General features: G+C 41.1%; 2 long non-coding RNA genes across 2 annotated transcripts; one reads left to right on the plus strand and one right to left on the minus strand.

Annotated features, from left to right (window-relative positions):
* Positions 1 to 317: 317 nt before the first annotated feature.
* Positions 318 to 5,707, minus strand: LOC120546201. The gene is made up of 3 exons (XR_005636832.1): positions 5,590 to 5,707; positions 3,182 to 3,353; positions 318 to 512 (listed from the first exon to the last, which is right to left on the minus strand). It is a non-coding gene; the product is annotated as an uncharacterized LOC120546201 (long non-coding RNA).
* On the plus strand, positions 1,496 to 2,380 carry LOC120546200. The gene is made up of 3 exons (XR_005636831.1): positions 1,496 to 1,795; positions 2,029 to 2,064; positions 2,193 to 2,380. It is a non-coding gene; the product is annotated as an uncharacterized LOC120546200 (long non-coding RNA).
* Positions 5,708 to 16,238: the final 10,531 nt, after the last annotated feature.

Here is a 16,238-nt window from a genome sequence, read left to right on the forward strand (position 1 = left end):
TTCAATACAACCCCTCTATAGTAACCATGATAATATACCAGAGCAATAGTAGATGGATGTTGATTTCTGTATAATGAATTCACACAAAACAAATATGCAGAGCATTCATATTCAGGCATATTTCCAAAACCTGCTGGTACCTTATCCATTAAGAGATAGAGGAAAAATATCACAATAAACACAAGAGTCTGCACAAAAAAATCATTGAAGGGCAATAACTTCATACAATAAATTAGTTTTTGTGTTAAAACTAAAAATGTATAGGAGTATACTGTTGCTACAGAAATGTAGTGGAGAAAAAGTACAAAGTAGCATCGAAATGGAAGGAGAAGTACTTCAAAATAGTACTGCAGTACAGCACTTTAGCAAATGCTAAAAGTTCCAGAGGGAGGGGGCTGCAACGGTGAAAGCTCTGTCACTCCAGGTACGGTGCTTGGTCCTGAGTGGTGGGGAGAAGAGGTTTGATTCAGAGGAGCAGAGGTTACTGGAGGGCTTGCGGCGCTGGAGCAGGTCTGTGAGGTAGGAAGGAGCCTGGTTATGGAGGGCTTTGTGGGTGAGGAGGAGGACTCTAAACTGGATGCGTTGGGAAACAGGGAGCCAGTGGAGATTCTGAAGGACGGGGAACGGGTGTTCTCAGGAGACGGGCAGCAGAGTTTTGGATGTACTGGAGTTTATTTAAGGCTTTTGCATCAAAGTGAATCAAAGTTTCGGCAGCAGAGCATTGAGTACTTTTCCTTTTAATACTTTAAGTATTAAAGTATTGTGTTGTCTTTTGAGTCGAGTATTTTTACAGTGTGGTATTAGTACTTTTATTTAATTAAAGGATGTGAATACTTCTTCCACCACTGCCATACACTGTCCCCAAGTTTCCTCCACAGAGTGAATCCTAACATTACTGTGACATTACCCTTCCATGTGGTAGGACAGTCTTCCACCTGGTGGACAGTGAGGGAAGTGATCTGCTTTGAATGAAATGTACAGTACATGTAGTGTCAGACGCTCATTACAAAACATGTGGCTGTCAGTCCAAAATCATGACTTTCTCAGTTTTCCTCAGACACACTGGGACAAGATGGGGTCCACCAAAAGAAAGAAAAAAAGAAACAATACAATCTGAGAGAAAGTACAAAGACATAAATCTCAAGTGGGAATAAATGTAATTAATGTTTCCTCCTTTCAGGTGGACAGTAACAAGGTTTACACACCACAAGGAGCTTTTTGGAGCCCATTACACATGATTTTGACATCTTCAGCCTCTTCATAGAGCTTCTGGTGAGAAATGTCTTTAATAAAAAATGATTCTGACATAAAGGCACTTAGGGCAGTTGTGGAAGAAGTATTCAGATCCATTATTTAAGTAAAGGTACTAATACCACACTGTAAAAAATACTCTGTTACAAGTAAAAGTCATGCAATGACAATGTTACTTCAGTAAAAGTATGTAAGTATCATCAGGAAAATGTACTTAAAGTATTAAAAGTCAAGTACTCAATGCAGAAAAATGCTCACATTGTAGAAACTGGAAACGATCAAAACAGTTAATCAACTAAGTGGGTAGAATAGAGCCATACTATTCAGTGACCCACTTTCATGGCATGGACTCAACCATTCTCACCTGACTTCATTCATACCCAATCATGGTCCAAACTCACCTGACTTCACTCACTACTAATCATGGCTTACTCCGTAAGTCCCACCCATTTCCTTTGTTGTAGCTGGCAGCAACATGAAGGAGCATGTGAGGGCCCTCTGTCCCCGATTCAGAGACAAAAACCTATGGTTGTGTGTGAAGAAAGTGAGTTTACTGCCTTCCTCGTGTTGTGTGTGTTTGCAAGTGGATGTGATTTAATGCTTGACAAGTATATATATTGCTAAATGCTGAATTGCCGTCTTGCCTTGAGACTACAGGAATAATATTGTGTAAGTGCACATGATTTAATTGTAGCCTTTAGGAAATACCAGTATCCCTATAAACTGATTAGTTCAATTTCATATGTAATTATCAAATTTAATTTTTCTGTTATATAGTACTTGCAGTGGTAGGCCTACCCCTCACCCCCTTGGGTAAGAGTACTTATACGTATTGTGTGTTTAGGTATCTAATCGTTGAGTTTGTTGACGTATGTTGATTAACTGTATTGTAATTTGTCTTTTCTGGTTTATCATTTATTGGAAAAAACCCAACCATCAAGCCTCATCTGCTTTCGCCCTGAATGTGTGCAGAGTAAATAAATGGCTTAAACGGAAACACCTGTTGTCCTTCGTACATTCTTGCTGATGTACCATCGCGACGCTCAACTCCTACAACCCAATCCAAAGAGACTCTACCAAGTGATTAATGGTCTAATCATTTCAGCTGGACTTGTAGGCTGTTATATTGTTGGGTAGTTTTTTTCATAATAAAACATTGTACTTTATAAACTACATGTGGTTTGTGTGCAAAAATTTTAATTTGTTGATTAACGTAGTGGAGTAAAAATTACAATATATCACTGGAGTAGAAGTAGAAAGTAGCTTAAACTAAAGACTCAAGTAAAGTACATCAAATTTGTACTTAAGTATAGTACTTGAGTAAGTGTACTGAGTAACATTCCACCACTGATCATTAGGCACGGCAAGCAGACCGTCCAAGGAGAAAGAAACTGATGTAAGTCATGAAGATCAGGTCCAAGAGAAGGCTGAGACATGAGGAAGCAGATAGGGAAGGAAAGATTCAGGAAGTAAGGGAGAACTAATCAGGTGGCATGATGAATATTATTTTGTATAGGGACAAGGGTTAGGTTCTTGGCATTTCTGGCCATGGTGATGTAACTGTGCTGCAGAGGCATAAAGGAAATCTGAGAGTATAGCGTATATAAAAAGTTGTTGATGCTACAAGAGTTTTTTGGGATATTCAATTTTATATATAGGATCAAATCATAAGTTATCTCAAGACACTTTACAGAGAGTAGGTCTAGACCTCACTCTATAATTTACAAAGACTCCACAACTATTTCAGGATGCACTCGCATGTTCGCCTTATGCTTGCAGTAACATGAGAACAATGTGCAACGCGCCTGCTAACAGCAAATCTGCTAAGCAGCTAATCTGTGGTGCTAGCGAGCTTCCACACTGTAGTTGCCCCAGAGAGCACAGGACAGAGAAAAAACAATACGGTGAGTTCCGTTTTAGCCATAGTTACCTTTTCTCATGAAGAGTCATCCCGATGGTTCCTCCGCTGTTGATAACCAGGACTCGCGCCTCGGTACATGAAGTCATCGGCTCAATGCACTCAATCGAGGTGCAGCTCGATAACATTCTCCTTCGGCATGGATGCAGCAGAATAGTTCTCGCAGGACTGACATCGCTCAATTCTGTCAAATTGAGTGTAGGCTGTGATAAAGCCCGGGAAAGTCATGTCGTGTTGTTGCTGGAATCTGCCATGATGACTTAAAAGTGAGCTAGCCGAAAGGAGGTGGCTAACCGTAGCATGCTGGCATGCTAGCTCGTTCTCAATGGCAAAACACTGCTACAACACACAAGTTCACCATAATCTACAAAAGAACTACTTCCATGTCCCTGTTCTGCAGGTATTCCAAGCAAAGTTGGAAGTGTAACCTCATTTAGAAGAAGTCTCCAGGCTAATCCTGCCTTGTACTGACCGAAGTTAGAGAAACAGCTAGCTAGCTCATGTGATCCTTACCTAGCTACTGCGCATGTGTGACTGCTAACAAAGATGGTAAAGAAGTGCGATGTCTCACTCTGTAGCTAAAACAGACAGCTGAACACAGGGTGAAAATAGGAGCTGCAGCAATGTGTAGTACAACAAAAATGTTTTTTTTTTTTTAATTAAACCATGTAAACCTATTCTGGTACAACCTCGAAATACAATTATGAACCTCAAAATGAGCAGAATATGTTGCTAGTGTTAAAAAAAAAAAACAGTGGTCTTCAAGTGCTGCAACGTTGGAAGAAGGTACCGTTTCTTCGGGCTTTTATGCAGAACTGCAGCTTTCATCATTATCATGTGATGTATTAAACAGAGGGCGGTACCATCGTTTTGATTATACATTTGTAGCCTACAGTACTTGAGTCTGCCTTATCTTGGACCCCTCCTCTCTATTTTGCCCTTGAAACGCCGATGGACAGTGTCCACTCTGATGTCAGTGATTTGGGGGTGGTTTCAAAGGCAACAAACTTGATGGACGGGACAGTGTCACATCCCCTGCATTACTGTATGTGGTTACAATAAAACTGCAGTATATGTTTTTAAGAATTTGTTTGGAATAATTTATCTGAATAATATTTACTGCATAAGAATACTGCAAATTTGTATGCAACAGCTAAAATCCTTGAATAAAGTGGTGTAACCTCACCATGCCCATTATATCTTGCTTGCTTTACATTAATTATGTACTTAACAGTGGTTAAAAGTAACTAAGTAACAATACTGTACTTGAGTTTTTAAGGCACTTGTACTTGACCTGAGTATTTCTATTTTATGCTACTTTATGTTTCTACCTCACTTCATTTCAGAGGGAAATATTGTACGTGTTTACTACGTTAAAATTATAATCCAATAATATAAACAGACATTGTTCTAAAATGGGACATTCTGCATTATGAGTACTTTTACTTTTTGTACTTTAAGTATATTGTTTTGCTAATACTTTAGTATTTTGTCTTGAGTAATATTTTGAATGCATGACTTTTACTTGTAACAGAGTATTTTTAAACTGTGGCACTGCTACTTTTACTTAAGTGAAATATCTCAGTACTTCTTCCACCACTGCTTACATTTATCTTACACATTTATGTTGTGTATTTAAGCTGTACCATACACTATGATATACATAATTTCTTTTGTATTTGTTTTTCCATGAGTAAATCCATAGTGTAATGTTGGGTTATTGCTGAGTTATGTTTTATCATTATCACTCATTTCATAGATGGAATTAAGTTTGACAATTATTCAAAAAGTGGAGAAGAAAATGCATCAATAATCCCAGGCTTTATATTTTTACACTAAAAATGAACTCAATTGGGGGGGGGGTTGGCTAGTGAGCAGCGCATGGAGTAGACGTGCTTTCAGGGGCTCCACCTTGCCATTATTTAAAATTGTTACTTTGACAGTCTCGTACTTAATTTTATCAGCCTCAGGAATAACTTTGCACACGAGGGGCTTAACCAGTTAAGTGTATGCAACGATATGCCGAAGAAGCAGTTCAAAAACGCCGAGTCGTCTCGTCTCAACCATCCTCAGCTTCTGCTAACGCTAATGCTAACAGTGCTAGCGGTAGCCCGCCAGGTCATGACGACAGCGACAGCGACACGGAGCATCTGCCGTTAATTTGGGAGAAAGTTTCCGACAAGATCCTTGACCACATCAACAGCAGGTTTGATAAATTGGAGCAGACACTTCAGGAGGTGCAAAGCTCTCAAAGGGAGCTATTGGAGAAGGTAGAGTCGGCGGAAGAGCTACTGAGAACCGCATGACCTGCTTGGAGAAGACGGTCGCTAGCCTGAAAGACGAGAACGACACGCTCAAACTAAAAGTGGACGACCTCGAAGGCCGGTCGCGTCGCAATAATATTTAGATTATCGGCATACCTGAGCAGAAAGAAGGGGGCAAACCAACAGAATTCGTAGAGGCATTGATTCTGAAGCTTTTCAGCAACGACGGGTTTCAGTCACCGGTGGTTATCGACCGAGCGCACCGGACCCTGCGGCCGCCGCCCACAGTCGGAGCTAAGCCTCGCGCCATCATCGTCAGAGTCCACTTTTATCGGGAGAAGGAGCTCATACTTCGCCTCCAGAGGGAACGACAACTGGAGTACAAAGGCAACAAGCTGCTTATTTTCCCAGACTACACGCCAGAGGTGATGCGGCAGCGGCGTGAATACACCGAGGTCCTGAGGATGCTGCGGGAGCTGAGGGTGGAGCACAATTTACTCTTCCCAGGCGAGGTTTTCAGCACACCGAGTGAGGCAATGACTTTTATGAACACTGACTTAAAGAACTGATCTTAAGGCTGTTGTGGTCCCTTAGTGTATACATACACAGAGGGCTAATAGCACTATTTTGATGCAGTTTTTCTCATTTAGATAACTGTGTTCAACATTTTGAGAGACTGTCAATTTGATTTCTCTGACTTCGGTCAGGTATGTTAGGCAATGGAGCCGGTGTTATGTGCCTTCTGGTTTTTCCACCTACTGGTTTCCGAGCCTGTCCAGATGCCGTGTAAACCCATCAACCTACCCACGTCAACAGATTCGCTACATATTCATAAACATTTTACTGGCCTTTGCATGTCGCAACTCAAATCAAAACTATACTGAACTGAACTGAAAATATGAGCCCTACATTACTATAACATTGTACAGCGGGGAAAATGTGTTTTAAAAGTATTTAGGATGATCCTTGTCGCGCTGGATTCGAACCTTCCTCAGCAAAAATAAAAACTTAAGAGTCCACTTCACCGTCCACTACACTATCACATTTATCACACCTGCTACCAGGACATGACTTTGTTTTTTCTTTTCGGTCAGTAGGCCATGAATCACTGTTTATCTGAGTACATATAATCAAACTGTGGTTTGGGCCATGCAAAGAGTTCAAAAAAGGTTATTGAGATGTGGTCTGTATAGAACAGAGGAACACTAGCCAAGCCAACATAGACTTCATAATGTTCCAAACATTTTCTCCTCAGACAGACCCAGGCTCTTGGTGGGCAGCCATTTGCCGATGCCGGTTGGGACACAAAGACACTGATACAGATATACAGATAGAGAGAAATATGATTCATAATAATTATAACAGTTGGTATGATGAACAGGGGCAATTATAGTAACAATAAACATAGCGGAACTATGACTAGAAATAATAGTTGTAGCAGTTCAGGGCGTAACAGGGCATAGCAGGACGTAGTAGGGCGTAGCAGGGCACCGAGCATGACCACGGCGGCAGCTGCAACCATGGTTTAGGTGCCACCCTAATCCAAGGAAAACTGCGAGGCGAGAAAACATAAGGACTCTGGGGAATAAACTCCCCGGAGCTAAGTATCTTGGGAATTACTGGAAAGGGAGTGCAAGGGCTGTTCAGAGAGGCTTTCAGGCCCTCTCAGAGCCCAGATTGATAAGATTAGTTTATTAGAGATAAGATTAGTTTATTAGAGATACGATTAGTTTATTAGAGACATGATTAGTTTATTAGAGAATAGGCAGAAGGGTGGGGAATAAGTTGGTGGCAGCAAACCGCCAATAACCACAGAAGAATAGGAAACCTCTGCCCTAGTGGACAGTCTGTGCTGTGGGATATAACTATGTTTTTCTGCAAATATTGTGTATTATTATTATTTAGTTATTTCAAACTTAGAAGGATGTTTATGTTTACTATTTTGGTATGTCCCATTGATACCAGCTTTATATCGTTTATATGGGATCCCACGAAAAAAATTCAAACTCAATTCAGCTAACAGTTCAATTTGCAATTCCATCCTTATTTCCTTTACATGCAGGCAATGACTATATTCCAAATGTACCTGTGTAATCCTTGTGTTTTCTCGCCTCGCAGTTTTCCTACAGACCAAAGTATGGTGGTGGACTGGTAGCTGGAGAGGTGCCAGTTCACCTCCTGGGCACTGCCAAGGTGCTCTTGAGCAAGGCACCGAACCTCCAACTGCTCGGGGGCGCCTTTCTCCTCACTCTGACGTGACATCTCTCCATTAGTGCATTTAGGTACCGAGCATGTGTGTGTAATTCAGGCCTGTGTGTAATGTGTATTATAACAACATTGTAATTTCCCCTTGCAGGATTAATAAAGTATAAATTATTATTAATTAATATTAATATGTTTTCATAGGCTGCAGTGTTCATTAGTACTTAAGTACTTAATGCAGCGGTGTGTGCTGCCATGGATTCCTACACCCCGGTGGCGATATTAGGAATCCCACTATGGCCACGCCAAGACCCGCCCTTCAATAGCATTCACACACTACTATTGGCCAGGCGTCCATGCTTACATGTACAGGTCCTATCCCCTGACCAATCCCCTAACCCTAACCTTAACCACTCGAGGTGAAATGCCTAACCCCAACCAATCGAGCTGCTTCGTAGGGCGGGTCTTGGCGTAGCCATAGTGGGATTCGTAATTTTGCCCGGTGATGCCGTTCAGTAAGTCTGGAAGGGCGGTGCTCAACGTGGGTGGAGTCAGACGTCCACATTGAGCACCGCCCCGATTTGCACACTGCAGTGAGGCGTACCGGGCGTATACACGGATGTGTTAAGAGAATGCCATGGGCGTACATGGTGGTGGAGACGGCGCTGTGGAGTGGACAGAAGTGCTGCTCTATACGTCCTGGCCATCAGCCCCCTTATTAAAACCATAAACTCTGAGAGGCTCATATCTGGTACACGCGTTGGGCTTGCGCCCAAAATCAATGTCATGGCCTACGCAGATGACGTCACTGTTGTTATTAAGAATCAGATGGAGATGGATGTGTTAACTAATCACCTGAACCTATATGAACTGGCTTCAGGGGCTAAATTAAATCATGATAAGACAGAGGGATTTTGGATCGGAGCGGAAAGTAACAAACGTGATATCAACATTAAAGTAAAGGATGAAATTAAAATCTTGGGTTTGACCATTTGTAATCAAGACTGTAGTGAAAAAAACTGGGAAAATAAACTATGTGAAGTTAAACAAGAAGTTAAAAAATGGGAAAATAAAAACACCAATTATAAATCAAGAGTCAATATTGACACCAACTTTCATCTTATCCAAACATCTTATCCTCCATCTCACAAAATGATAATGAAATTAAATAAACAGTGTGTAAACTTGGTTTGGGGTACAACCAGGGAAGTAACAAAAAGATAAATCATGTATAAAAGCAAAGAATATGGGGGGTTAGGGGCAATAGATATGGGAATTAAATTGTACATTGTCTTTGTTAAAAATGTGTCAGCAGCCATCTCCAGGAATGCTCTCTGTGTCGGTGACCGCTCCAAGTGGAGGAAAAGGAGAGGGAGAGCCAGACAAGGTCCAGAATACCAGAATCATTTATGGTGATTTTATGTAAGAATATGAAAATCTTAAAATTGACTGGAATGGCCTCCCAAGTAAAATGATTTTTTTTTTAATTAATGATTATAAATATGATGGATGTATAAATTATAAACATTTAACACATAACGAAGGAACCCAGTTCCTGAAATTTTTAAAAAAGAAAAACCTTTCAGAGAGCATTCGTGACATGAGATGGCTGATGTCTGTAAACCGACTCGCTGTTAGAGCTGTTGTTTCTTGGAGTTGTTATGTAAAAACAAAAAATGTCCCATGATTAATTGCAATGAAGATGAGACACAGCAGCATCTATTGATGACTGCTATAGAGCTAAAGAGGTCTGTGACAAATTAGGAGTGTATGGTGTAAATGTTGATCTTTCATATAAGTCTGTGATGTACTGTATTGTTGACGAACCTCTACCAGAGAAACAAAAGGAACTGTTAAAAATAATCATATGTATTGTATGCATGAAGTTGTGGAAAACAAGATGCTGTATGGTTATACAACAGACTGTCATAAACAGTGCAGACGTGTGCAAACAAGTGCTCGCTGAGATCAGGCGAAGAAGAACTCTGGACAGAAAACAGCTCCTTCCTTCGGACACCTTGAACCTGTGAACTACAGCACTTTATAAAAGACTTTATATGCACTTTATAAAAGACTCCATGCACTTTATAAAAAAGACTCATGCATTTTATAAAAATCTCTAGGCACTATGCACTTAAGCTTGGTTTGCACATTTTGTTTTATTAGTTATATTTTTGTAATTCTTGTATTGTTTACATTGATGTTATGTAGCCTACTGTATGTTTAAATGTAGGCCTATAAATTGTAATTTGTAAAAACTGAATAAAGCTCTTTATATAAAAAAAAAAGACAGAGGTGTCAAGTAACAAAGTACAAATAGCCTACTTCGTTACCTTACTTAAGTAGAAATTTTGGGTATCTATACTTTACTGGAGTAATTATTTTACAGCAGACTTTTTACTTCTACTCCTTACTTTTAAAAAATAGCCTCGTTACTCCTATTTAAGTTCGGGCTTGTCGTCGTTCAAAAAAACACAAAAAAACTAAAACCTATCCAGATAAATCACGCCATCCGGATAGAGTGAATTTGATTGTGATGAGAACTTGAGTGAAATGTCCCAACCAAGCACCAGCGAGGAGGTTGGTAGCCAGGAAGACCAGCCAGCCCTCCTACATCCCTGGCCGTACCGGGAAGAATTTTTCAAATGGTTTGATGCAAAAACAACTCCTTTCGAATGCGCTGCAAGCTCTGCGCACCCAAGTACCACGAGCTAATTACAATAGTTATAGGCAACTAGTCATCATATCTTCCGCTCCATGAAACATATTAATGCTCAGTAGTACACATATATGGTTCTTTAATGTATTTGCATTGTGCTAAAATGCTAAAATGCGCACTATAGGCCCCTGTGGCGCAGCCTAAGCTTTTGTCCTTAATGACATTTCTTCCCCTTACATTGCTTTTACCTTTATACTTTAAGTAGTTTTGAAACTAGTACTTTTACACTTTTACTTGAGTAAAAACCTTGAGTTGATACTTCAACTTCTACAGAAGTCTATTTAAACCCTATCTATACTTATACTTGAGTAATGAATGGGAATACTTTTGGAAGTGGTGATTCACTGAGAAAGTTTGTTTGAGGCTGACGTGGCGAAGGAGCTGGGAAGTTGGTGGTTGGAGTAGTGTCCAGTTAGTTGCTTGTAATATACATTTACGGTGTTTGGGGAGTTGGATATTGGTTTAGGACTGAGTATTGTTGGGAACAGTTAGTAGGAAGATCGGCCGACGGCCTGTATAGGTCCGGTATCGGTCTTTCTGCTGTGTTCTTTGCAAACTCTGTCAAGATGGCAGGGACGGAGATTGACGGAGGCGAAAGTAGTAGTATGTTGAGTGAGGAGGAAGAGAGAAGGGAGGGTGATTGGAATGAGGTAATAAATAGAACAAGGAGGGAGAGTGGTAGGAAAAGGAAAAAAGCGCAGACTGCCGCTAGTGGGTCGGATAATGATGGGAGAAATGGTGAGAGAGGTCAGAACAATGGAGTGATTAATATGGTGGTGAGATTTGAGGAAGAAGGGGGAGTGAAGAAGTTTGATCCGCTAAAGTTGACTCAAATTATTCAAAGGCAAGTTGGTGAGGTGAGGTATGCGAGGGTTTTGGGGGATGGGAATTTGCTAATAGGCTGTAATACAGAAGAGGAGGTGGAAAAGGTGAAAAAATTGGCTAGCGTTGGGAAAGTTAAGATATCCCGGGTTGTACAGGTTGGGGAAAAGAGGTTCAGTGGTTGTAAGGGGGTGGTTTTTGGGATTTCCCTAAATGTCAGTATGAAGGTATTGATGGAGAACTTGAAGGTGAGGACTAATTCTGTAAAGAATGTGAGGAGACTGACCGCTGGAGTGGAAAAAAGGGAGACTGAAGGTATCGTGATAGAGTTTGAGGGAGAGTTGCTACCTAAGGAGGTATATCTTGGCTTTATGAAATATAATATAAGAGAGTTTGTGCCAAAGCCTATGAGGTGTTTCAATTGTCAGGAGTTTGGGCATGTGGCCAGAATGTGTAAGAGAAAGAGGAGATGTGCCAGGTGTGGTGGGGATCATGAGTATGGAAAGTGTGGAGAGGGTGTGAAACCAAGGTGTTGTAATTGTGGAGGCAGTCACAGCGTTGCTTATTGGGGTTGTGAGGTGTTGAAAAGGGAGGTGGAGGTGCAACAGATAAGGGTAAGGGGAAAAGTTTCATATGCTGAGGCAGTCAAGATGGCAGGCCAGAAGAGACAGGTGGAAGGGGAAGGTGGCAGAGAGATAGAAGTAGTAAAACAACAGCAGGTGAAGCAGAAAGTTTGGAGAGAGAAGAAGAACTTGGTGACGTTTATAGCGGGAGTTATTAATGCGACCTGTGAGATTAAATCTAAAACTGAACGGATTCAGATTATTGTGAAAGCAGCAGAACATCATTTGGGTATGAGAGGGTTGAAATGGGAAGAGGTGAATGATGAGCTTAGAGTGCAATCTGGCCAAGAGGTACCGTGTTTGAGTTGATATGCATAGTGTTGTTAATTTTACAATGGAATGCAAGGAGTTTATTATCAAATGGGCAAGATTTTAAGCAGTTTATTGTAAGTAGGAGAGATAAACCAGACATTGTATGTGTTCAAGAGTCCTGGTTACTTCCTAGTTTAGATTTTATTTTATTTGGCGGTGAGAAGAGATGGAAGAGACGGGAGAGGTGGAGGATGTGTCACTTTTATAAAACAAGGTCTTCCTTATAGAGTACTGGGTGTAGGGAATGAACAAGAATATGTGGTAGTGAAGGTGTGGGCTGTGGAAACGGAGTTGGTAATTGTAAATTATTATAACCCATGCAAGAGATTAGAGTTGTGCTTACTTGAGGAGGTGGAAGGGCAGGATAGTAGGAATATTGTGTGGTGTGGTGATTTTAATGGGCACAACATGTTGTGGGGGTGTGATAGTACAGATAGAAATGGGCTGGTGCTTGAGGAGCTGTTAGATGAGAGGAACCTGGTTTGTTTAAATGATGGTAGTAAAACGAGAATTGATATTACGGTGGGTAAAGAATCTGTGCTTGATCTCACATTTGTATCTAATAATATAGCGCCAATATGTGATTGGTCTGTGTGTCAGGAAGGGACTATAGGAAGTGATCATTATCCAATCTGGTGTAAGATAAATGTTAATACCTCGTTGGTTAGCGAAGGATCGGGGGGGAAATGGATCCTTGAAAAGGCAAATTGGGGAAAATTTTTGCAGGTTAGTGATAAATGTCTAAATCAGGCCAATGCAGAAATGTCTATAGCGTCACTTGACAGTTACATAAAGCAAGGCATAATCTTGGCAGCATTGGAATCCATTCCTAAAAGTAAAGGTAGTAAGAAGAGGAAAATAGTGCCCTGGTGGGATGATGAGTGTAAGGAAGCTGTGAGGAATAGAAACAGGGCTTTCAGAATAGTGAAACAAAGTCATAATTTTCAGCATATGATACAATACAAGCAAGCTCAGGCTGTGGTGCGGAGGACAGTGAGACAAGCAAAAAGGTCACATTGGAGGAATTATTGTGATACGATTGGTAGCACAACGCAAGTGGGTGAGGTGTGGAGTATGATAAAAAAGATGGGAGGTGATAGAAGGGAGTGGAGTTACCCAGTTCTGACTGAAGGGGATGTGACAGCAGTAACTAATAGGGAAAAGGCAGAGTTGATGGCAGTTACGTTTGTTAAAGTGCATCGTTCGGATAATTTGTCTATAGCGGAGGAAAGAGGTAGAGGAAAAACGAAAGCGGACAACATGGAGGCTCTATGCAGGAAAGTTAAGTGTGATGGTGATGGTCTGAGTGTCCCTTTTAGTATGGGAGAGTTGAGGAAAGCATTGGATAAGTCGGGTATGACTGCGCCTGGTAAAGATGAGGTTTGTTATAGTATGATAAAGCATTTAAATTCTGATGGCCTGGCGAAATTATTGTTGTTATATAACAAAGTTTGGGAGGAGGGTAACATACCAGAGAGTTGGAAAGAGGCGTTGATTGTCCCAATACGGAAACCAGGTAAAGATTCAAGCAGGCCTGGGAATTATAGGCCAATCGCATTGACTTCACATATTTGTAAATTAATGGAGCGTATGATAAATGAGAGATTAGTTCATTTTATTGAAAGTAGAGGCATGATGGCAGCTTATCAAAGTGGCTTTCGGAAAGGTAGGAATACTATGGATCCAGTGGTGTGTTTAGAGGATGAAATAAGGAAAGCCCAAGTAAATAAAGAGACTGTGGTTGCAGTGTTTTTTGATGTGGAGAAAGCTTATGATATGTTATGGACTGAGGGGCTGCAAATAAAATTACATCAGATTGGGGTTGGGGGGAATATGTTTAATTGGGTAATGGCTTTTTTGGATAATAGGTCCATACGAGTGAAGATAGGTTCTGAGGTATCCAGCAGGTTTGTTGTTAAAAATGGGACACCTCAGGGGAGTGTAGTGAGTCCGACGCTTTTCTCTATTATGATGAATGATGTGTATGTGAATATTCCGATGGACATAGGTAGATCACTGTTCGCTGATGACGGAGCTATGTGGAAAAGAGGGAGAAATATTGACTATTTGATTAAGAAAATGCAGGATGCAGTTACGCGAGTGGCAGACTGGGGGACACAATGGGGTTTTAAATTTTCAGTGGAAAAAACTAAAACTATGTTCTTTACAAAGAAGAAAATCCATGATTGTAGTCTGACGCTATATGGAAATAAGTTGGAGAGAGTTGATACTTTTCGTTTTTAGGTGTGTATTTTGATATGAGACTGACGTGGAAAGAGCATGTTAGACAGGTGGTTGGTAAATGTAAAAAGGTGATTAATGTTATGAGATGTCTTGCAGGTTTGGAGTGGGGGGCGGATTTTACATCTTTGAAGTATATTTATCAAGTTTTAATTCGATCTAGGTTGGATTATGGCAGTATTGTGTATGGATCTGCAGCTAAATCTGTACTCTCAGACCTGGATGTTATTCAGGCCCGTGCTCTGAGGATTTGTTTGGGGTCGATGAAAACTTCTCCAGTCTGTGCTTTGCAAGTTGAGGCAGGTGAAATGCCGTTGTGGCTCCGTAGGAAACAGCTTATGGCTAATTATTGGATAAATTTAAAAGGACATGATGAATGGCATCCTACAAAGAGGGTATTGGAGAATTGCTGGGAGAGGGGTAAAGAGCGAAAGGCAAGTTTTGGATGGATAGGTGAGGAAGTAGCAGAGCAGCTGAAAGTCCAGGAAATTGAATTTTGCTCCACTGTTCTGTGGCCTGTGATGCCAGCCTGGATGCTGAGAATGGCTTGTGTAGACCTGGAGGTGCTGAATATCAAGCGCAAGAATAAGACAGTTGACATAGTTCAGGAATATTATGATTATAGAGAGAGAAATTATGGTGGTTATGTACAGGTTTTTACTGATGGATCGAAAGATTTACTGACAGGGGCAACGGGGGCAGCTGTGGTGATTCCCAGTTGTCAGACTGGAGTCAGTAGGAGAACCTCAGACTATTTAAGTGTGCATGCTGTTGAATTGGTAGGTCTTTTGTTAGCTGTACAATGGGTGGAAGAGGTGAAGATGCGCAATGTGCTCATTTGTAGTGACTCAGTGTCAGCGCTGTCGAGTCTCAAATCAGGATCTGCCAGGTACAGTGCCTTGCGAAAGTATTCGGCCCCCTTGAACGTTTCGACCTTTTGCCACATTTCAGGCCTCAAACATAAAGATATAAAACTGTAATTTTTTGTGAAGAATCAACAACAAGTGGGTCCCAATTATGAAGTGGAACGAAATTCATTGGCTATTTCAAACTTTTTTAACAAATAAAAAACTGAAAAAGTGGGCGTGCAAAATTATTCAGCCCCTTTACTTTCAGTGCAGCAAACTCTCTCCAGAAGTTCAGTGAGGATCTCTGAATGATCCAATGTTGACCTAAATGACTAATGATGATAAATAGAATCCAGCTGTGTGTAATCAAGTCTCCGTATAAATGCACCTGCTCTGTGATAGTCTCAGAGGTCCGTGTAAAGCGCAGAGAGCATCATGAAGAACAAGGAACACACCAGGCAGGTCGGAGATACTGTTGTGGAGAAGTTTAAAGCCGGATTTGGATACAAAAAGATTTCCCAAGCTTTAAACATCCCAAGGAGCACTGTGCAAGCGATAATATTGAAATGGAAGGCGTATCAGACCACTACAAATCTACGAAGACCCGGCCGTCCCTCTAAACTTTTAGCTCATACAATGAGAAGACTGATCAGAGATGCAGCCAAGAGGCCCATGATCACTCTGGATGAACTGCAGAGATCTACAGCTGAGGTGGGAGACTCTGTCCATAGGACAACAATCAGTCGTATACTGCACAAATCTGGCCTTTATGGAAGAGTGGCAAGAAGAAAGCCATTTCTTAAAGATATCCATAAAGTGTCGTTTAAAGTTTGCCAAAAGCCACCTGGGAGACACACCAAACATGTGGAAGAAGGTGCTGTGGTCAGATGAAACCAAAATCGAACTTTTTGGCAACAATGCAAAACGTTATGTTTGGCGTAAAAGCAACACAGCTCATCACCCTGAACACACCATCCCCACTGTCAAACATGGTGGTGGCAGCATCGTGGTTTGGGCCTGCTTTTCTTCAGCAGGGAC

Source organism: Perca fluviatilis, chromosome 18 (assembly GCF_010015445.1).
Source record: "Perca fluviatilis chromosome 18, GENO_Pfluv_1.0, whole genome shotgun sequence".
Classification (NCBI taxonomy): domain Eukaryota; kingdom Metazoa; phylum Chordata; class Actinopteri; order Perciformes; family Percidae; genus Perca; species Perca fluviatilis.